The following is a 17,149-nucleotide window of genomic DNA, read 5'->3' as shown; positions in this document are numbered from 1 at the left end:
TCTCTTCTACAAATCAAGCTGCTCCGATACCATGTAGAAACTTTTTCTACAATTATCTAGCTCTGATACCATGTAGAAATTTTGAATAATTTAACACATATTCACAGAGATTATCCTGATCATACAATTATAAGCGGAACATGTATAATACATAATCTCCTCTACGTTGATCATCATTTTACAGAAGCAGAAACATTCACAGGCGCACATAGAAGCATCAATCAAACTCATAAACACAGTATGTATCCTGGGGAAAGCATCTCGCTAAAAACCCCACACTATCTGTATATTATATTGATTGAATCATGTAACAATACAAAGCATAATACTTCTCACAAGTATCTCCACCTGTTACACACAATACAGCTCAGATTTGATCTCCAAATCTCTTCCACTGCTTGCCTGCCTCCACTGCTCAATACCTGCTCGAGAACTGATGAGAATTGCTTCCCAAACTCGATTTTCACCTGCAAAATAGTCACTCACTCTTTGTGGACGTGAGCAAAGGCTAAAATGCGGGCCAAATACGTGAGCAAACTCATTGGCATACTCAATCCTTTGATTGTGCAAGATCTGGTGCACAACTATAGTCACAACTGATAGCAATCTGATTCTCTACCACCTGTCCCTGTTGAACTGAACATGCACTGACATGCAACTGAGTTAACTGATGTATTCTTTAGTTGTATTATGAGTTAATAATTAGTTTAACAACTCATCATTAGTCTATCTGCAGTTAGACTAACTACAACCAGTTTAACTAAGTTAAACTGAACACAACTCCATCAACTGTACCTCCAGTCCACTAAACTCAACTCACTTGAGTTCTAACTGAAGTCATGCATGCAACAACTCAACTGACTCATAAGAAAAACGAATTTCCTTCTGACAGCTGCATGTGCCACTTCCATAGCTCAAACTGAAGTGCTCCAAGAGAATAAGATTAAGTTTATAGTCCAAATATTATTGTGAGATAATAATATTTGACTTTTCTATTTTTGACAGCCAGTCTAAAAATAGACTTGATCACTCACACTGTGATCACTCACACTTTCATCAAAAATAGAAGTCCATCTATTTTCCCAACTTGATCAATCATCCATAAACATAGACATGATCCATATGTCTAAAAATAGACATAGTCTAAAAATAGACTTGCGCCAAAAATAGCCTGCGGGCCCACTTAGTGAAGGCGACTCTTTTCACTAAGCTCCATCATCTTGTTGCAATCTCAACAAATTTGAAGTTTGAAGTTCAGGGTTGTAGGTGAAAATCGAATTCTTATCATACTTCAAGGTTGGCCAATAGCATTCTATGGCTTGAGACTCGAGTATGCCTTGGAAGGTAGCTCGAATTACATAGCATGGAAAGATATAATGGAGGTTGTATTAGAAGACAATGGCTTGAAGGATTTCATTGATCAAGAAATCCCAAAGCCAGCTTCAACTAATGCACAAGAGTTGCTTGAGTGGAAGAAGTGTGTGGCAAAGGCGAGACGGATCATCCTTGAGGGAGTTCGATACCATGTTGTCTCAAGTCTCCATGGGAAGGATACTCCGTTTTCAATGTGGAAGACATTGAAGGACCTCTACCAGAACAGTAGCGACCAAATGAAATTGGTGCTCAAGGATAAGCTTCGAAGAATCAAGATGGAGAAGGGCGATACTATTTCCACATCTCTGAAAAAGCTCACCACCTATAGAGATGAGCTTGGCAGTGTGGGAATAACTACTCCTGATGATGATATGGGTGAGCCTCGCTCTCCTTGGCCTTCCAAAGAGTTGGAATAGCTACCAGGACTCTGTGAATGGGAGGGAGAAACTGCGGGATTGGGAACAACTTTGGTCGGATCCTATGCAGGAGGAGATCAGGAGGAGCACACGAGATGGTTCTTCATCCAAGGATGATGATGAAGAAAATCTGGCCTTAGCGAGTGAGGCAAGGAAAGGGAAGGGGAAGGCTTCCCATTCCAAATCGAATTCTTCTCATGGAGGGAAGAAGGGTAACATGCCTAAAGTGAGATGCTTTAATTGTCATGAGATGGGACATTATGCGACTAATTGCCCATCAAAGAAGTCCAAGAAGGGATCCTCGGAAGGATCGGAAGGTGAGGCATTAGCCTCTCAGTTCGAAATGGACTTTACCCTCATCTCATACATGGTGTCATCGATGATGGGTTGTGTCTGGTATCTTGACAATGGAGCCTCATTCCACATGACCAACAATAAAAGTTTATTCAGTACCTTGGAGGAGAAAGACCTCAAGATGGGCATAGAGATAGGTGATGACGGAAAGTATAGTGTTTCAGGAGTGGGCACGGTTGCTTTTCAGAGGGAGCATGGAGCTCCTATCACCTTGACAAATGTGAAGTATGTGCCTGGACTGAAGAAGAACTTGGTATCGGTCGCGATGTTGGAGGACAAAGGCTACGATGTTGTCTTCAGTAAAGGAAAGGTGTTCCTAATATGCATAGCCACAGGTCAGACTAAGAGGATAGGGATTCGGGTGAAGAATCTCTATAAACTAGAGGTAGATGATTGTGCAGCATTTAGTACGAAAGCAGAATTGGTGAAAAACCAAGACATTGGCGAGTTGTGGCACAGGTGGTTGGACCATTTGCATCATGGGGCTTTGAAGATAATGCAAAAAATATCTACAAGACTTCCCAAAGGTAAACTTGAGCAAGTTGACAAATGCAAAGGTTGTACCTTGGGAAAGTACACCAAGTCTTCCTTTCAAGATCAAGACAATTGAACAAAGGCCATCCTAGAGTGAGTTCATACTGAAGTGTGTGGACCATTCTCGATGGAACCCACAGCGAAGCAAAGGTATTTTGTGATTTTCATTGATGATTATTCTCGTAAATGCTGGATTTATTTCATGCAGAAGAAGGACCAAACCTTCACAAAGTTTTGTGAGTTCAAAGCTTTGGTCGAGAAAGAGTCAGAGAAGAAGATCAAGGCCTTGAGAAGAGACAACGATGGAGAATATGTCTCTCAAGAGTTTAAGGACTTCTGTGCAGCGGAAGGAATTAAACGGGAGTTGACGGCACCTCATAACCCACAGCAGAATGGGGTGGCCGAGAGGAAGAATAGAACTACTGTAGGGGCAGCACGGGCAATGTTGCATGACCAAGTCCTACCACTTCACTTGTAGGCGGAGGCATGCAACACAACGGTCTATTTGCATAATAGAAGCCTGCATCGCATACTTGGGATGAAGACACTAGAGGAAGCTTTCTCCGGTAAGAGACTAGATGTGGGTCACTTCAGGATCTTTGGCTCATCGGTATATTGTCCTGTGACAAAGGATGCATGGAAGAAGCTTAAGCCGACAGCAAAGTTGGGAATACTTGTGGGGTACACTGATACAACTCACAACTATCGGGTGTACTTGCCTACCAGTCGGAGGATAGTGCTTCGCAGAGATCTCAAGTGTTATGAACAGAAGGCCATGCGAGTTTCCCTTGAGAGGGAGCTCCAACTACAGGCTGTGGAGGAACTGTTGGTTCCTAAGGAGGAGGAGCCACAGACTGATGCAGAGCAACCGCATGCAGAGGTTCCAGGAGTGGAGACATCCACTCAAGCAGAGTCTTCCATAGATGGACAAAAGCGCACAAGAGGAGCTGACAGATTTTTGAAGGATGTGAAAGAGAATGTGGGAGCACCATCTTCTCAGTGCAGATAGAGGAGGTCACCTGAGAGGTACGCTAGATACATGGACCTTGCTAAGGAATGTATTGAGACCGAGCCATCTTCCTTTCAGGAAGCAGTGCAGCCACCGATTTGGGTTTATGCTATGGTGGAGGAGTATGACTCCATAGTTCGTAACAATGTTTGGGACGTGGTTCCGAGATTAGAGAACAAGTCAGTTGTGAGTTCCTCTTAGCTTTACAAGGTAAAGCAAGTCGCTGATGGTAGTGTGGAAAAGCATAAGGTAAGATTTGTTGCCCGTGGCTTTTCATAGGTCGAGGGGATTGACTATGATGAGACTTTTTCTCTTGTTGCAAGGTACTCGTCTATTAGATCTATGTTAGCACTATCAGCACAGATGGGTTGGAATATCCATCAGATGGATGTGAAGACTGCATTCCTCAATGGCGAGATTGAGGAAGAGGTCTACATAGAGCAGCCGGAAGGTTTTGATACCTTGGATTGTGAGTCGCATGTGTTCCGACTCAAGAGAGCGTTGTACGAGCTGAAGCAAGCACCTCATGCTTGGTACACTAGGATAGACAACTACTTCATCGGGTTGGGCTTCACAAAGAGTGAAGTGGATGAAAACCTGTACCACATCGAGGTGAAAGGTAAGTTGTTGATCATTGTACTTTATGTTGATGATCTCATATTGACTGGTGATGATCAGTTGATTGTGTCTTGCAAGGAGGACTTTGCAAGAGAATTTGAGATGAAATACTTGGGTCTTGTGCATTACTTCCTTGGCATGGAAGTGTGGCAAAAGGATGGGGAGTTGTTTGTGTCTCAGGGCAAGTATGCCAACGCGATACTCAGGAGATTCCACATGGAGAAGTGAAAGCCCATGCAGACTCCTCTAACAGGTAACTAGAGGAATGAAGATGCTACTTTAAGAGAAGTGGTAGAGGCTACTGCGTACAGGCATCTTGTGGGTTCCTTGATGTACTTAGTGAAGACATGACCAAATTTGTGCTATGCGTTGAACCAGCTGAGTCAAGCGATGGTTCAATCTACCAAGATGTTTTGGAATGCGGCGAAGCATGTATTGAGATACCTCAGAGGCACATCTCAATATGGATTATGGTACAAATGGATAGAGGGAGTGAAGTTACAGGGCTTCACTGATGCAGATTGGGTAGAGAGTCCATCAGATCGAAAGAGCACATTAGGAGGCCATCTGGGTGCAGAAAATCCTAGTTGGTTTGTTTGACCAGAGGATGGATCCAACTGTGATCTATTGTGATAATCAGAGTTGTATCAAACTCTCTGGGAATCCAGTATTTCATGATATGTCCAAGCACATTGACATTCGGTATCATCATCTCAGAAACTGTGTAGTGAGGAGGATCATGTTGCTGCAGTATATTTCGACAGAGGAGCAAGATGCTGACATTTTGACAAAGGCATTATCAAAGTGTGAATTCGAGTTCCATAGAGACAAGATCGGGGTGGACATTAATCCCTTTCTTGTTGAGAGGGAGTGTTAAAATGTGGCAACAAGAATATTTCAATTTAATTTATCCTTGATTTAAATTGTGAATTAAAATTGAATTTAGTCTTAACAGCTACTTGGAAATAATTAATTAATTTGTTTCAATTTAATTATTTGGAGAAATTCAAGTTAGAAGCCTTTCCGAAGTCATGTAACAGTTATCCCTTAAATTATGGAGATAATATTCAGTGATATTTGAGTTGTAATTAGTTAACTCAGTTTACTGAGTTAAGTCCAATTAAATTATTTCCATATTGTTTGAGGAACTAATAGGGAGTTAACAGTCAATTGATGAAACTCAACTAGTGCTACTCCAGTTAACTGAAGATTCCCTCATCAGAAACTCATGCATGTCTATTCTGAGAAAGACCCAGTTGAGATTAAAGTCAATGACAATGTACTATCAGTTGCATGTGTTTTCTTATAGAGAAAACTCAAGCATGCAGTCAAGGAATCATTACTTGAGGATTGCGCAGTTCTGACAGTGTGTGAGAGAGGTCATCCACTTGCTGAGGTGAAGATCATCCACTAGGAACAGCGCAAGCAAATAAGAGCTTGGAGAGCAGCCAAGATTAACTGTGAGCATCTGTGAGGATTGTACTAAGAGCTGGCTAGCTGTGAGAGCTAAGGCTTTGTATAATTCTTATGTATTTCTGCCTTGTATGATAATATAGATAGTGAGGTTTTTAGCTGAGGCTTTCCCCAAAGTATTCTCATGTGTATTGTGCATTGATTCTTCTTCTTCTGGTTATATGTGTTCATCTCGATCTTTAAGCTTCCGCAAATTGATAGTAGAAGTAGGTTATAGTATTCTTCTTTGATTTATATTTCATTATCGGGTTAACCTATATTTAGATTTTCTACATGGTCTCAAAGCAATATTTGTAGAGAATTTCTACAACCCACATGTAACGTCCCACCCACATTTACCCACTTTTACAAGATTTCCAAGGTAAACATGATACAAGTGCCATTATGATATGTCCCAACCTCCAATTTCCACTTATGGAAGTGGGGACGACACACCGACAACTTTATAGACATCCCTCAGGGACTACAGACCGCTTAGGAGTCTACAAGCCACCCGAAGTAACTAATCCCTAAGCGGGAGCTCTTTTCACCAGAGAAACTTCCCAACTGCATGCACAACACAACATAAGAGTGGTTATTAGGTTCCAACCACATGCATAGGCTTGCCTCCATGCGGTTATGACTGAGATTTCCCAGTTCAATGCGAGAAGTTCGGAGGTCTGAGCCAGTTTTTAAAAGTAGCCTATAGACCACGTCCCATAAATGCCTGTAACTTTCCAGAATGCATTCAAAGGTGTTGAAAAAGCTAATCAGTCAAAACTCAAGCAAGAAATTAACCTAGACATGCCTAATCCATGATAGGCATTTCATCAAACATATGGTAAACATGATGGCTACAAGTCATGAATCCATTTCTATTCATAAATTGATAATCTTCCACTCAGAATCACCAAGAAGGCTCTATTCCACCTCCAGCTAGTTGGAACAACATTGGTTAGTCCATGAATTCATCAACCATTCATTAACTTATCAAAATAGGACAAGAGCCATAAATATTATGGACCATATTACCGTCATATAACCAACATACAAACGAATATAAACCATGGCAAACCAACCATAATATCACTATAATAATCGGTACAAATTCTCATATATCACAATAAGAAAATATATCATATTAACATATGAAAATACCAACCAACTCAGGTACTTCCACGTACCACCCGACCATAGATTGGTCTGAACCAAATCTTTCTTTCAACCTATCACTCCCGCACCATATTCCAAGCATGAATGTGGGATCATAAAGGTTAAACTAAAACAAAAACAACATGGGCTTCTAGAGGCCAAACCACCTCAACCCTCAACCATAGTGATGTCACCCATACATTCCAGAAATCACTAAAATCAACTGCATTAATGTCTACCAAAGATATCCAGGGTACATGCGTCGAGAGTTTCGAGAACTTGATTGGAGGCAAGGCCACTCGTAGTTTCGCCACTGACATACAAAAAGAAGCCAAAATGTTCTCCCGATTGATCAACAATTCATTGACTCTCTTCCAAACCATCTTCCAAAATAATGCTTTACCTGGTGAACAGATGAATAAGTCTGTTGTTACACAAAACCCTCGACGGATGTTACCAAAGAATAATGTTGGTCTGGTTCAGGAATTCTATCAGCATTATGGGTTGTTGGGTGGATATGACATGAATGAATTCCCTATGTGGTTATCAGCAACTGATCGTTTACTCCTACAACTTTCCCCTGCAGACTTAAGACCTGATGTTTTTGTGGCTCAGGATGGCAATGGCAACTATGAAAGCATAATCAACGTTCTCCAGAGGCACCCTCACATTTAAGAGGTAGAAAATACATAATCTACGTAAAAGTTAGAGTGTACCATGAAACTGTCAGAATTTCTAAACGAAAAAACAGCATAATGTTTGTTGGTGATGGCAAGGGAAAGACTGTTGTTGTCTCCAGCAAAAATGCGAAAGAGGGCTCTACTGCTTTCAGTTCGGCTACCTTTGGTATTTTTCCAAACCTTTTTGTCTGGATTCATTTTTGTTTGATTGTTTAATCTAGTATCATGAAATACTATTTCTCTTTCGCTGTGAAGTAGCACAGTTATCCAACACTCTTTTGGCTTCATCCAGATAAGGACAAAGGTGAATGGGGTGATTCCCTTCACATAACCTACATGGAAACTTAAATTTTCCCTTCTTTCCATGATCTTTACTACCACTAGTTGATGGTGTGTCACCAACATGATCTCCAGAAGTTGATGACATATGATGATGTGAACGGGAAGACCATTCTTCTAAATTCTGAGGAATATCAGGACAATTTCAAAGAAGATGGTCTCCCGCACAAAGTTTGAATGGATATCGAACTTTGTGAGGCTTGATGGACGGTTTCTCATCAAATGTTGCATTTAAAGCAATGGTTGCTTTGTTTTGCCTTTGCTGAATTTTCTTCTTCTTCTTCTTCTTAGCCACTTGGTTACTAGTACCAATACTTTCACCATGCGAAGAGGAAGAAGGGGAGGAAGAAACAGTGGAGGAAGAAGGCAAAGGGTCAACTTTAGGATCAATTGGAGGTTGATTTTGTCCAGTTGGAGGTGTACTCAATTGCGGAGAAATCACGCTATTTTCAACAAAGGAGGTTGAAAACAACCATATTGGCAAGCCAATGGTAAATCTCATAAGGGACAATGTAGCCATATATGGAGCACCAATATTTCCAAATGGAGGAAAATGACTAGGATTCCCATCAAAAGGAATTCCTTGATTGGTGGACTCTGGATTCGTCGCCATATGTTTCAACCTAAGATCAACTAAGAAAAAAGTGTGGAGGATGTTATCCACGGTCAATTAATTTTTACAACACTGGAACACAACTTCGCTTTTTCATTTTTAAATTGTTGAGAAAAAAAAAAAAGATGACTCTAGTCGCCTTCGATGTTTAATGAGCTTCAAGGGCCAAGTGCTCAGATGAACCTTTTCTTTTAAGGAGTTGAAAAGGAATGAAAGTGACTGCTGTGGAGATACTAGACAAGAGGGTTTACTAAACTAATCACAAAACTGCAATATACACCTTGGTGGTAAATGAAAGAGAAATTACCAAGGATTTACCGTACGACACTCAGTCTTCCCGAATGCTGTGTTCGGTGCATTGTGATTGGTTAGGCGGCAGACTCGACTTCCTAGAGATAAAGGATTTCAACCTATTGGAGTCTCCCACTATATACTCGACGGTACAGGGAGCACAAGTCCGTACTAGTACTTATCAAATTATAGAGGAGAAATCACCTAACCTCAATGAAAACAACAGCCACTAGGTTTAAAGATGTCGGAACACATCTCTAGCCTAGACCTCTAGATGTTTGTGTTAAGTTCCAATCCATTATTAGATTAATTGATGTAAATTTTAGGTTGATCTTGCTTAAAATTTGCCTTTGAGGGTTCACCACGAGATGTTTCCCGAAATTCCTAAGAATGCAACTAGAATGAGAAGCACTCTTTCCATTTGTTTTCAACAATGAAAATCCTAGCTATGAGGGATAGAGCATACAAGTACTTTCTGAACAAACATCAAAGAGCACAAACTAATGCAATTCCATAAACCGTTCCTTTCAATCATTCACAAACTCAGTATGCACAATGCTTGTTTTTCTTTTCAGTTTCTCTTAATGTGAATGATGCAATAAGAAAAACTAATGCACAAATGATTCAAAATTCTTTTCATAAAAAATGACGATTTGCGACAATTTCTTTTAAAGGGAAAGGAAGACTGTACGACACTTTTGATTTTAAAGAAATGAAGATTTTCAACACTTTAAATGAAAATACAAATCAAATGCACAAATAAATCAATCCATAATTTATGAAGGAAGATTTTACGACACTTCATTTTTCGAAGAAAATGACGATTTTACGACACTTTTCTATTGACAAAACCAATCGATTATATTCTAACTTTAACGATAGACTCATAATGACAAAGAAAAAATTAAAGAAACATTAATCAATCCAATCAAAGTAGGGATGGCTGGCTAAGGAGATGAAAAAACTATTTTCAGAGATAAGACATCATTAATTTTCAGCAAGCAAGCAATTAGAAGAATTTTGGCAAAACTCAAACCAAATGTGGGAATTTAACTTAAGGTTGATCAGCGTAGGTCAAAAAGGGGCTAACTGTGCTGCATAGCATTGTCTCTCACTAAAAACTGCGCTGATTTCAATGAATTGAAAACTGATCAGTGCAGGTCAAAGAGGGACAGTCTGCATTGATCAACGCACGCCAAAGAGGGCAAAACTGCGCTGATTAAAATATTCCTTTGTTAATCAGCACAGGTCAAACAAGGCCTAAGTGCGATGCATAGCATTGTATCTAAGGCCAGCCTGCACAGATTCCTGTGAGGCCACTCAAGAGTCATCTAACCTCAAATTTTGACCAAAATTCAATGCAAAAGGTTGAATTAAAACAAGTAAAGTATGTCAAGGTGTCTAAGGAGGTGGATAAGCTACTACAAGGGATAGGATCATTCCCAAGTGGAGTTGCCAATTTGTTTTGGGCAAATTTAGTGTTTCTTCAAACTACTAACCCGTAGACCTAGTAGCTAGTCTAGAACAACAGCTAAAGTAATTCCATTGCTTTTCCTATAGCTAACAGATAAAATAAAGAGGAACAAAAGAACCAACCTGTATCTCTTGCTCAATCCCTCTTCCCTTTGACTGCTTTCACCGCTCCCTTCCGTACTTAACTCGCTTGGAAGGTACCTACACACAAGCCGAGACAGAAAACCATCAAAGCATACATATCGATCTGTTAACTAAACATATTATAGAATTGAAAGTACAATATACATCATATAAACACATGAATGGGAAAAAGCATAGAACTCTTTATTGATAAAGGAAAGATTACAACCCTTGAAGCCATGTTTGATTCAGTGTCTTCCTTCTAGTTTCAAACCCTTCTCTCCTCATGAAGCAACAATTTGACATGATAACATTACTCTCTTTCAAGTCTCACTCAAACAACATTTCCTTAACTCAAGAAGTTCCAACCTCCCCAAGCCTTTGAATGCTTGGTCCATGTATAGCTGAATGGAGGAAGTTGGGCCATTAATGGCCCTCATGAATGCTTTTCCATAATTGGGAAGTGGTTCCATGGAGGAAGGAATAATGGATTAAGGTTCATTCATCCTCTTCCTCATCCAAAAGCGAGCTCCAATCCATCTGGAAACTTCCAGAAGGATCCATTGGATGAGGAATCAAATGGATTCATTTAAAAAATTCAATGAATCTCGCTCATCGCAAGTGAAACAAAGGCTAGGTGCGATGCATAGCACCCAGACAGTGCAGTTCCTGCAATGCATTGTAGCCTGATAAAGAGCCATCTGCGCTGATCTCTCTAGGGGCATTTTTTGGATGAATGGTGACATGAAACTCTTGGGAGGAAAGCATGATGTAGGTTAACTTCATTAGGGAATGAAAACAACTAAATTAGGGGTTAATGGACCCTAATAATACGAAATTGGAAGTCGGGGTTGATGTGCCCAAATTTTCCTGTAACACTCTTCCCATCTATGATTCTCGTATACACAGTAAATGTAAAACAAAAGATGTCCTTAATATGAACTAAACTTTCAATCAAAGAAAACAACTAAATTAAATAACTAATTAAATTAATTATATTAAACCACAAAAATTTTAGAGGCTTCAATTGAAGGTAAAACATTTGAATTTAAAAAAAAAAAAAAAATTCTCGTTGCATTTCATTTCTTGGTTGCTACTACCTCTTTCACATGTTGTTTCTTGTTTTTTTGTTCGCACAGGAAATGAGAGTTCAAATATGGTACACAGAGTGACGGAGATTTATTTGAATAGTGGAGACGTGAATTGAATTGTAGAGTTTTGATTTCTGAATATTTTGAACCTTGGAGATTTGAATTGATTTATAGAATTTTGATTTCTTGAATCATGGAGTTCTGTATTCTTTTCTCGCTCTCTAGCACATTCGCTTTCTTGTTCACACAATCAAGGAGAGATTAAACATTGTGAGCTCCAACAAGGAGAGTTCGTTGAATCTTGGAGAGTTTTGTTATCTCTGAATTAAATAAGGCATATTTGTCCCTTTCTTCCATGATTGAGATTTAGCATTATTGATTTCCATAAATGAGGCAAGTGAGAAGTCCTCCAAAACTTCAGCTAAGACTATACTTCATGAATTGCTGGAATTCCCATGCACATGGTGTCATCCACAAATTGTTGGTGTGATAGTGGGAGATCTTCTCAAAAGGAACACAATCCTTTGATATTTTTTCTCTAAGATCATTGCTTTGAAAGGCCTACCCAATCCTTCTATAGCTAAAATGAAGCGGAACAAGGAGAGAGGATCTACATGCCAAATTCTTGAGGAGGCAACAAAAGGATTATGGGGAGATCAATTTAAAGCAATAGAGTAAAAATCGGAAGAAATGAGTGTTTTGGTCAAGCTGATACATTCATGGTCAAAACCAGAACTGTGAAGGACTTGAAAAAGATAGTTCCAACGAGTTTGTCAAAAGCGTTAGAGTGATCCAGTTTAAGCAAGATGGCTAGTTTTTTGAAAGTTTTCAAAGAGTGAGTGGTTTGATGGGCAATCATGATTCCGTCCAAAAATTTTTGCCCTTCCACATATCCTATTTACTCAGCCAAGGTGAGGTGTGGGAGGAGAGGTTTAAGGGGACTAGAAATGATCTTAGTGGTCACCTTATAAATGAAATATCATTGGAAAATACGATAAATTTGCTCGGGTCCCGCACTCTATTTCCCTTCGGGACTAAGGTGATGAAGGTGGCATCCAAAGCTTTCGATATAGATTTTGACGTTCTTGATTCCTCCACTACTTCCCATAGATCACTATCTGGTCTAGGAGGTTTATTTTTGCGCATTGATTCAACCACTTATTCCACTTCTTCAATGGTGATTTCATGTAAGAAGGCCTGATTCGACATGTTGGTGGCTAGTGAAGGTATACATTGCACATTTCTTTGTGTGGCAACTTCCTTTCGATGAGGCATAGGGTCGAACAATAAATATTTGTAAAAATGCAATACCTCTTATGCCACAGCCTCACGGTCGTGATCCTTGAGCCTTCCTAATTTCTCATGGATGAGATTTAATTATGATGGTGGTGTTGAAGCATCGAGTTATGGAAGAAGGTTCTATTTCTTTCCCCTACAACTAACGTATTCTAGACTTGTGATACCAAAGGATTTCATCCCGTTTTCCTCGATTCCTCAAGTTGGGTGAGGATTTGTAACAACCCTGGTTAAATCATGTAAAAGTATATAAGACCACGGTCACAGGACATGATTCCAAGTTGTATGGTGGGAAAAATATCCTAGTGGGTGTTCATTCGGTTTATTATGGCTAAGGAAATGGGAAAAGGCAATGGAAAAGGCTTTGGAAAGGCAAAATTGCATTTTGGCACATTTATTTATGAAAATAATGGAAATTAGGAGAAAAGGGAGGTGAAAGGTCATAGGTTGCATGTGAGTAGTAAAATGAAGGCAAATAATGGGAAATGAAGAAAATAGATGCCTCATTAATAAAAAGGCTTATGAGGATCAATGGGCAAGGCTTGGTCGATGTAAGCTTATGCCAGTTTAGTTTGGGAGCTTTCTCTCTCATACTCTTGGACACTTAGAGTTTTCTTGGAGCACACTTGGAGTTTTGGAGCAAGAAGGCAAAGGAAGAGCAGGAAAACATAAGAGGACATCATGATCAGTAGCTACAACAGGTTTTGCTTGCAGGTACTGAGTTTCATGTATGTTTTCCTCACTAGTTTTGGCATGCATGTGGTTTCTTGGTTATGAGTTGTCATTGGCATGGAGGATTGTCTGGATTGACAATGGTTTTTCGTAGCCTTTCCATTTCCTGAATAGCCCTGGTGTTGTGGGTTCATTTCTTTGTTTTTCTGGTTGGTTCTCATGTTCCCTTTGGCTTGGGTTGAGTTATTAGTTCCTGGAGCCTTGGTTGGACAAACGTTCTGGAAGCCCTGTAAGAGCTTGGGTTGAGTTACTAGTCCTAGAGCCTTGATTGGACAAATGCTCTGGAGCCCTTGGTGGGTTAAGTTACTAGTCCTGGAGCCTTGGTTGGAAAAACGCTCTAGAGCCCTGTATAAGCTGTGGGATGAGTTACTAGTCGTGGAGCCTTGGTTGGACAAACGCTCTTGACCCCAGTAGCAACCGTGGGTTGATTTACTAGTCTTCGAAGCTGGGTTGGAACAACCGTTGTGGAGCCCTGGAAGGCTTGGGTAGAGACCAATCTCATGATGGTTTTGTGATTCCCCACCGTGAGGTGGAAACATTGTTTGATGGGTTGAGGTGGTTTCGCCTCTAGAAGCCCTGGATGGTTTTGATTCATGTGTTTTATGAGATCCCACATTCATGCTTGGAATATGGCACTGGGGTGAATGGTTGAAGAGAGATTTGTCTCAGCCATTCTACGGCCAGGTGGAACGAGGAAGTCCCATACTAGGTTCGCTTTTGCATCATTAATATGAGGTTATTTCTCCTTGTACTTATATGAGTAATATATTGGTTTATATGTGGATTCTATGGCTATTGTATCCTTGGTATTTCTATTGTTATTATGTTGGTTATGAATATGTATTATGACAGTGGATATGTGTGGCTCCCATCATGTTTTTGAGCTGGTTTCATAACACAAAAGCACACCCTTCCATCTTGATACAAGAAGCCCAAGCCATTTCATGGGATTTGATGAATATGTTGATTTCCCTCCCGCCCTCAAGAATTATAGTACCTTGCTTTCTCCAAGGCCACTTAGATAAGTGACATTTATGATTAAGTTGGACATGGTATTGGATTCTTGTGGCCATATTGCTATTGCTATTGTAATGAATTCTTGATATCTCTTAGGCACCAACATGATATCTGTAATCTCAATTGTTTTCTCGCTCAAGCGTTCGCAGAAGCAATCTGCAATCTGAATTGTTTTCCCACTCAAGTGTTGGCACAAGCAAACACTGACAATAAGAGTTTGTTGAATCCTCGAGAGATTTGTGAATTGTCCCTTTAATGATGACGCCCGGCGATGAGCGGGCGAGGAACAAATGGGTGTTGATGGTGTTGGTTATTATGGTAATTGCCTGCCTTCTTCTTCTGGGTTCTGTATCCGGGACTGTAATTTGGAGAATCAGGTCCAGTGCTAGCCCTAGCCCTGATGGTAGAGGAGGAGGAGGTGATTGGAAATCCAATCAAAATTGTTCCCAGTTTATACATACCGCCTTCTCTAAGACATTCCATCCCGAGCTGTGCGTGTCTACGGTGGTCACATATCTAGGTGTTGATGAGCCCCTGTTCCTGTTTGGGGAGACGAAGGTGTGGCCTAGCAGGATTGTGTGGAGATGCTCCACGATACAATATATCATATGAATGCCACGCTGGTCCAAATGAAAGGCATGTCCAACAAGAAGAATCCGTTATCAATCTCGCTCTTCATTGCCGATGTCAAAACTTGGCTCAGTGCCGCTCTCACAAACCAGGATACATGCGTCGAGGGTTTCCAGAACTTGATTGGAGGCAAGGCCACTCACAGTTTCACCACTGACATATAAAAAGAAGCCAAAAAGTTCTCCCAGTTGATCAGCAATTCATTGGCTCTCTCCCAAACCAGCTTCCAAAATAATGCTTTACCTAGTGAACAGATGAATAAGTATGTTGTTACACAAAACCCTCGACGGATGTTAGCAAAGAATAATGTTGGTCTGGTTCAGGAATTCTATCCGCATTATGGGTTGTTGGGTGGATATGACATGAATGAATTCCCTATGTGGTTATTAGCAACTGATCGTTTACTCCTACAGCTTTCCCCTGCAGACTTAAAACCTGATGCTGCTGTGTCTCAAGATGCCAGTGGCAACTATGTAAGCATAACCGACACTATCCAGAAGGTACCCTCACATTTAAGAGGTAGAAAATACATAATCTACGTAAAAGCTGGAGTGTACGATGAAACTATCAGAATTTCTAAACGAAAAACCAACATAATGTTTGTTGGCAATGGCAAGGGAAAGATTGTTGTTGTCTCCAGCAAAAATGCGAAAGAGGGCTCTACTACTTTCAGTTCGGCTACCTTTGGTACTTTTCCAATGCTTTTTGTCTGCATTCATTTTTGTTTGATTGTTTAATCTAGTATCTTGAAATACTATTTCTCTTTCGCTGTAGCTGGTTAATTGGTTTTTCAACCGTGTTTCATACATGCATTTTTGTTTCGTAGATTGTTTAATCCAATATCTTGAAATACTCTTTCTCTTTCTTTGTAGCTGGTTAATCGGTTTTTCAACCATGTTTAAAACATGCATTTTCGTTTGATTGTTTAATCCAATATCTTGAAATGCTCCTTCTCTTTCTCTGTAGTTGTTTAATTGGTTTTTCAACCATGTTTCATAACATGTACGTATGGAGATAAGGTCAATCAATAATCACTGACTAGTGAATCCCTGCATTGCAGCTGCATCCGGTGCAGGATTTGTTGCACGTGACATGACCTTTATGAACAATGCAGGCCCTAACAAGCATCAAGTTGTGGCTCTACAGGTGGGGGCTGACTTTGCAGCGATTTATCATTGCAGCATTGTTGGTTACCAAGACACTCTTTACGTTCATTCTCTTAGGCAGTTTTATAGAGAATGTGACATCTTTGGAACAACTGATTTCATTTTTGGCAATGCGGTAGTGGTTTTTAAGTTATGTAACATTTATGCTCGACAAGGCATGCCCAATCAAAAGAACACCATCAATGCCCAAGGCAGGAATGACCCGAATCAAAACACGGGCATCTCAATCCAAAATTGTATAGTTACAGCAGCAAATGATGTCTCTCCCTTGATGGAATTCTATTCAACATACCTCGGGAGGACCTGGAAATTGTACTCTCAAACTATTTACATGCAATCATTTTTAGGTGACCTCATTGATCTTGCTGGATGGTTGGAACGATCTGGAGAATTTTCATTAAAAAGCTTACGCTTCGGGGAATACATGAATACTGGGCCTGGCGCAATTCTAGATGAGCGCGTAACTTGGGCTAGTTATAGGGTGATTGAAACTGATGAGGAAGAAAAATAGTACAATGTGGCTCTTTTTATCTCTGGTTCTGCAGTGGGATCCCTTATCTAGAAGGCCTGCAAATTTATTATTTTTTTTATCTTTGCTTCTGTAGTGGGATCCCTTGTATAGAAGGCCTACAAATTTTTATTTTTTTTATTTTTTTTTATGGCAATAAGGATACAATATTTTAAATCCTTACTAGACTCTGAAATGCCGAAATGCAATACTATGAGGAGAGGAGGCCAAAAAATCATGCACTTCCTCTCATCTCATGTTAAAATGTAATCCATAATTCT

The 17,149-nt window shown here is 40.1% G+C and overlaps 2 pseudogenes; both read left to right on the top strand.

Moving 5' to 3' along the window:
• The window catches only part of LOC149141842 (protein CLAVATA3 INSENSITIVE RECEPTOR KINASE 6-like), a 100,734-nt pseudogene that overhangs the window by 75,046 nt on the left and 8,539 nt on the right, over positions 1-17,149 (top strand).
• LOC149141843 (pectinesterase pseudogene) lies at positions 14,823-16,922 on the top strand (annotated as a pseudogene).

Source organism: Pinus tabuliformis, chromosome X, assembly GCF_031772625.1.
Source record: "Pinus tabuliformis cultivar Carrire ecotype Pingquan chromosome X, CPIR1, whole genome shotgun sequence".
Classification (NCBI taxonomy): domain Eukaryota; kingdom Viridiplantae; phylum Streptophyta; class Pinopsida; order Pinales; family Pinaceae; genus Pinus; species Pinus tabuliformis.
The sequence above is the reverse complement of the archived record's forward strand: the minus strand, read 5'-3'. Positions and strand labels throughout refer to the sequence as shown.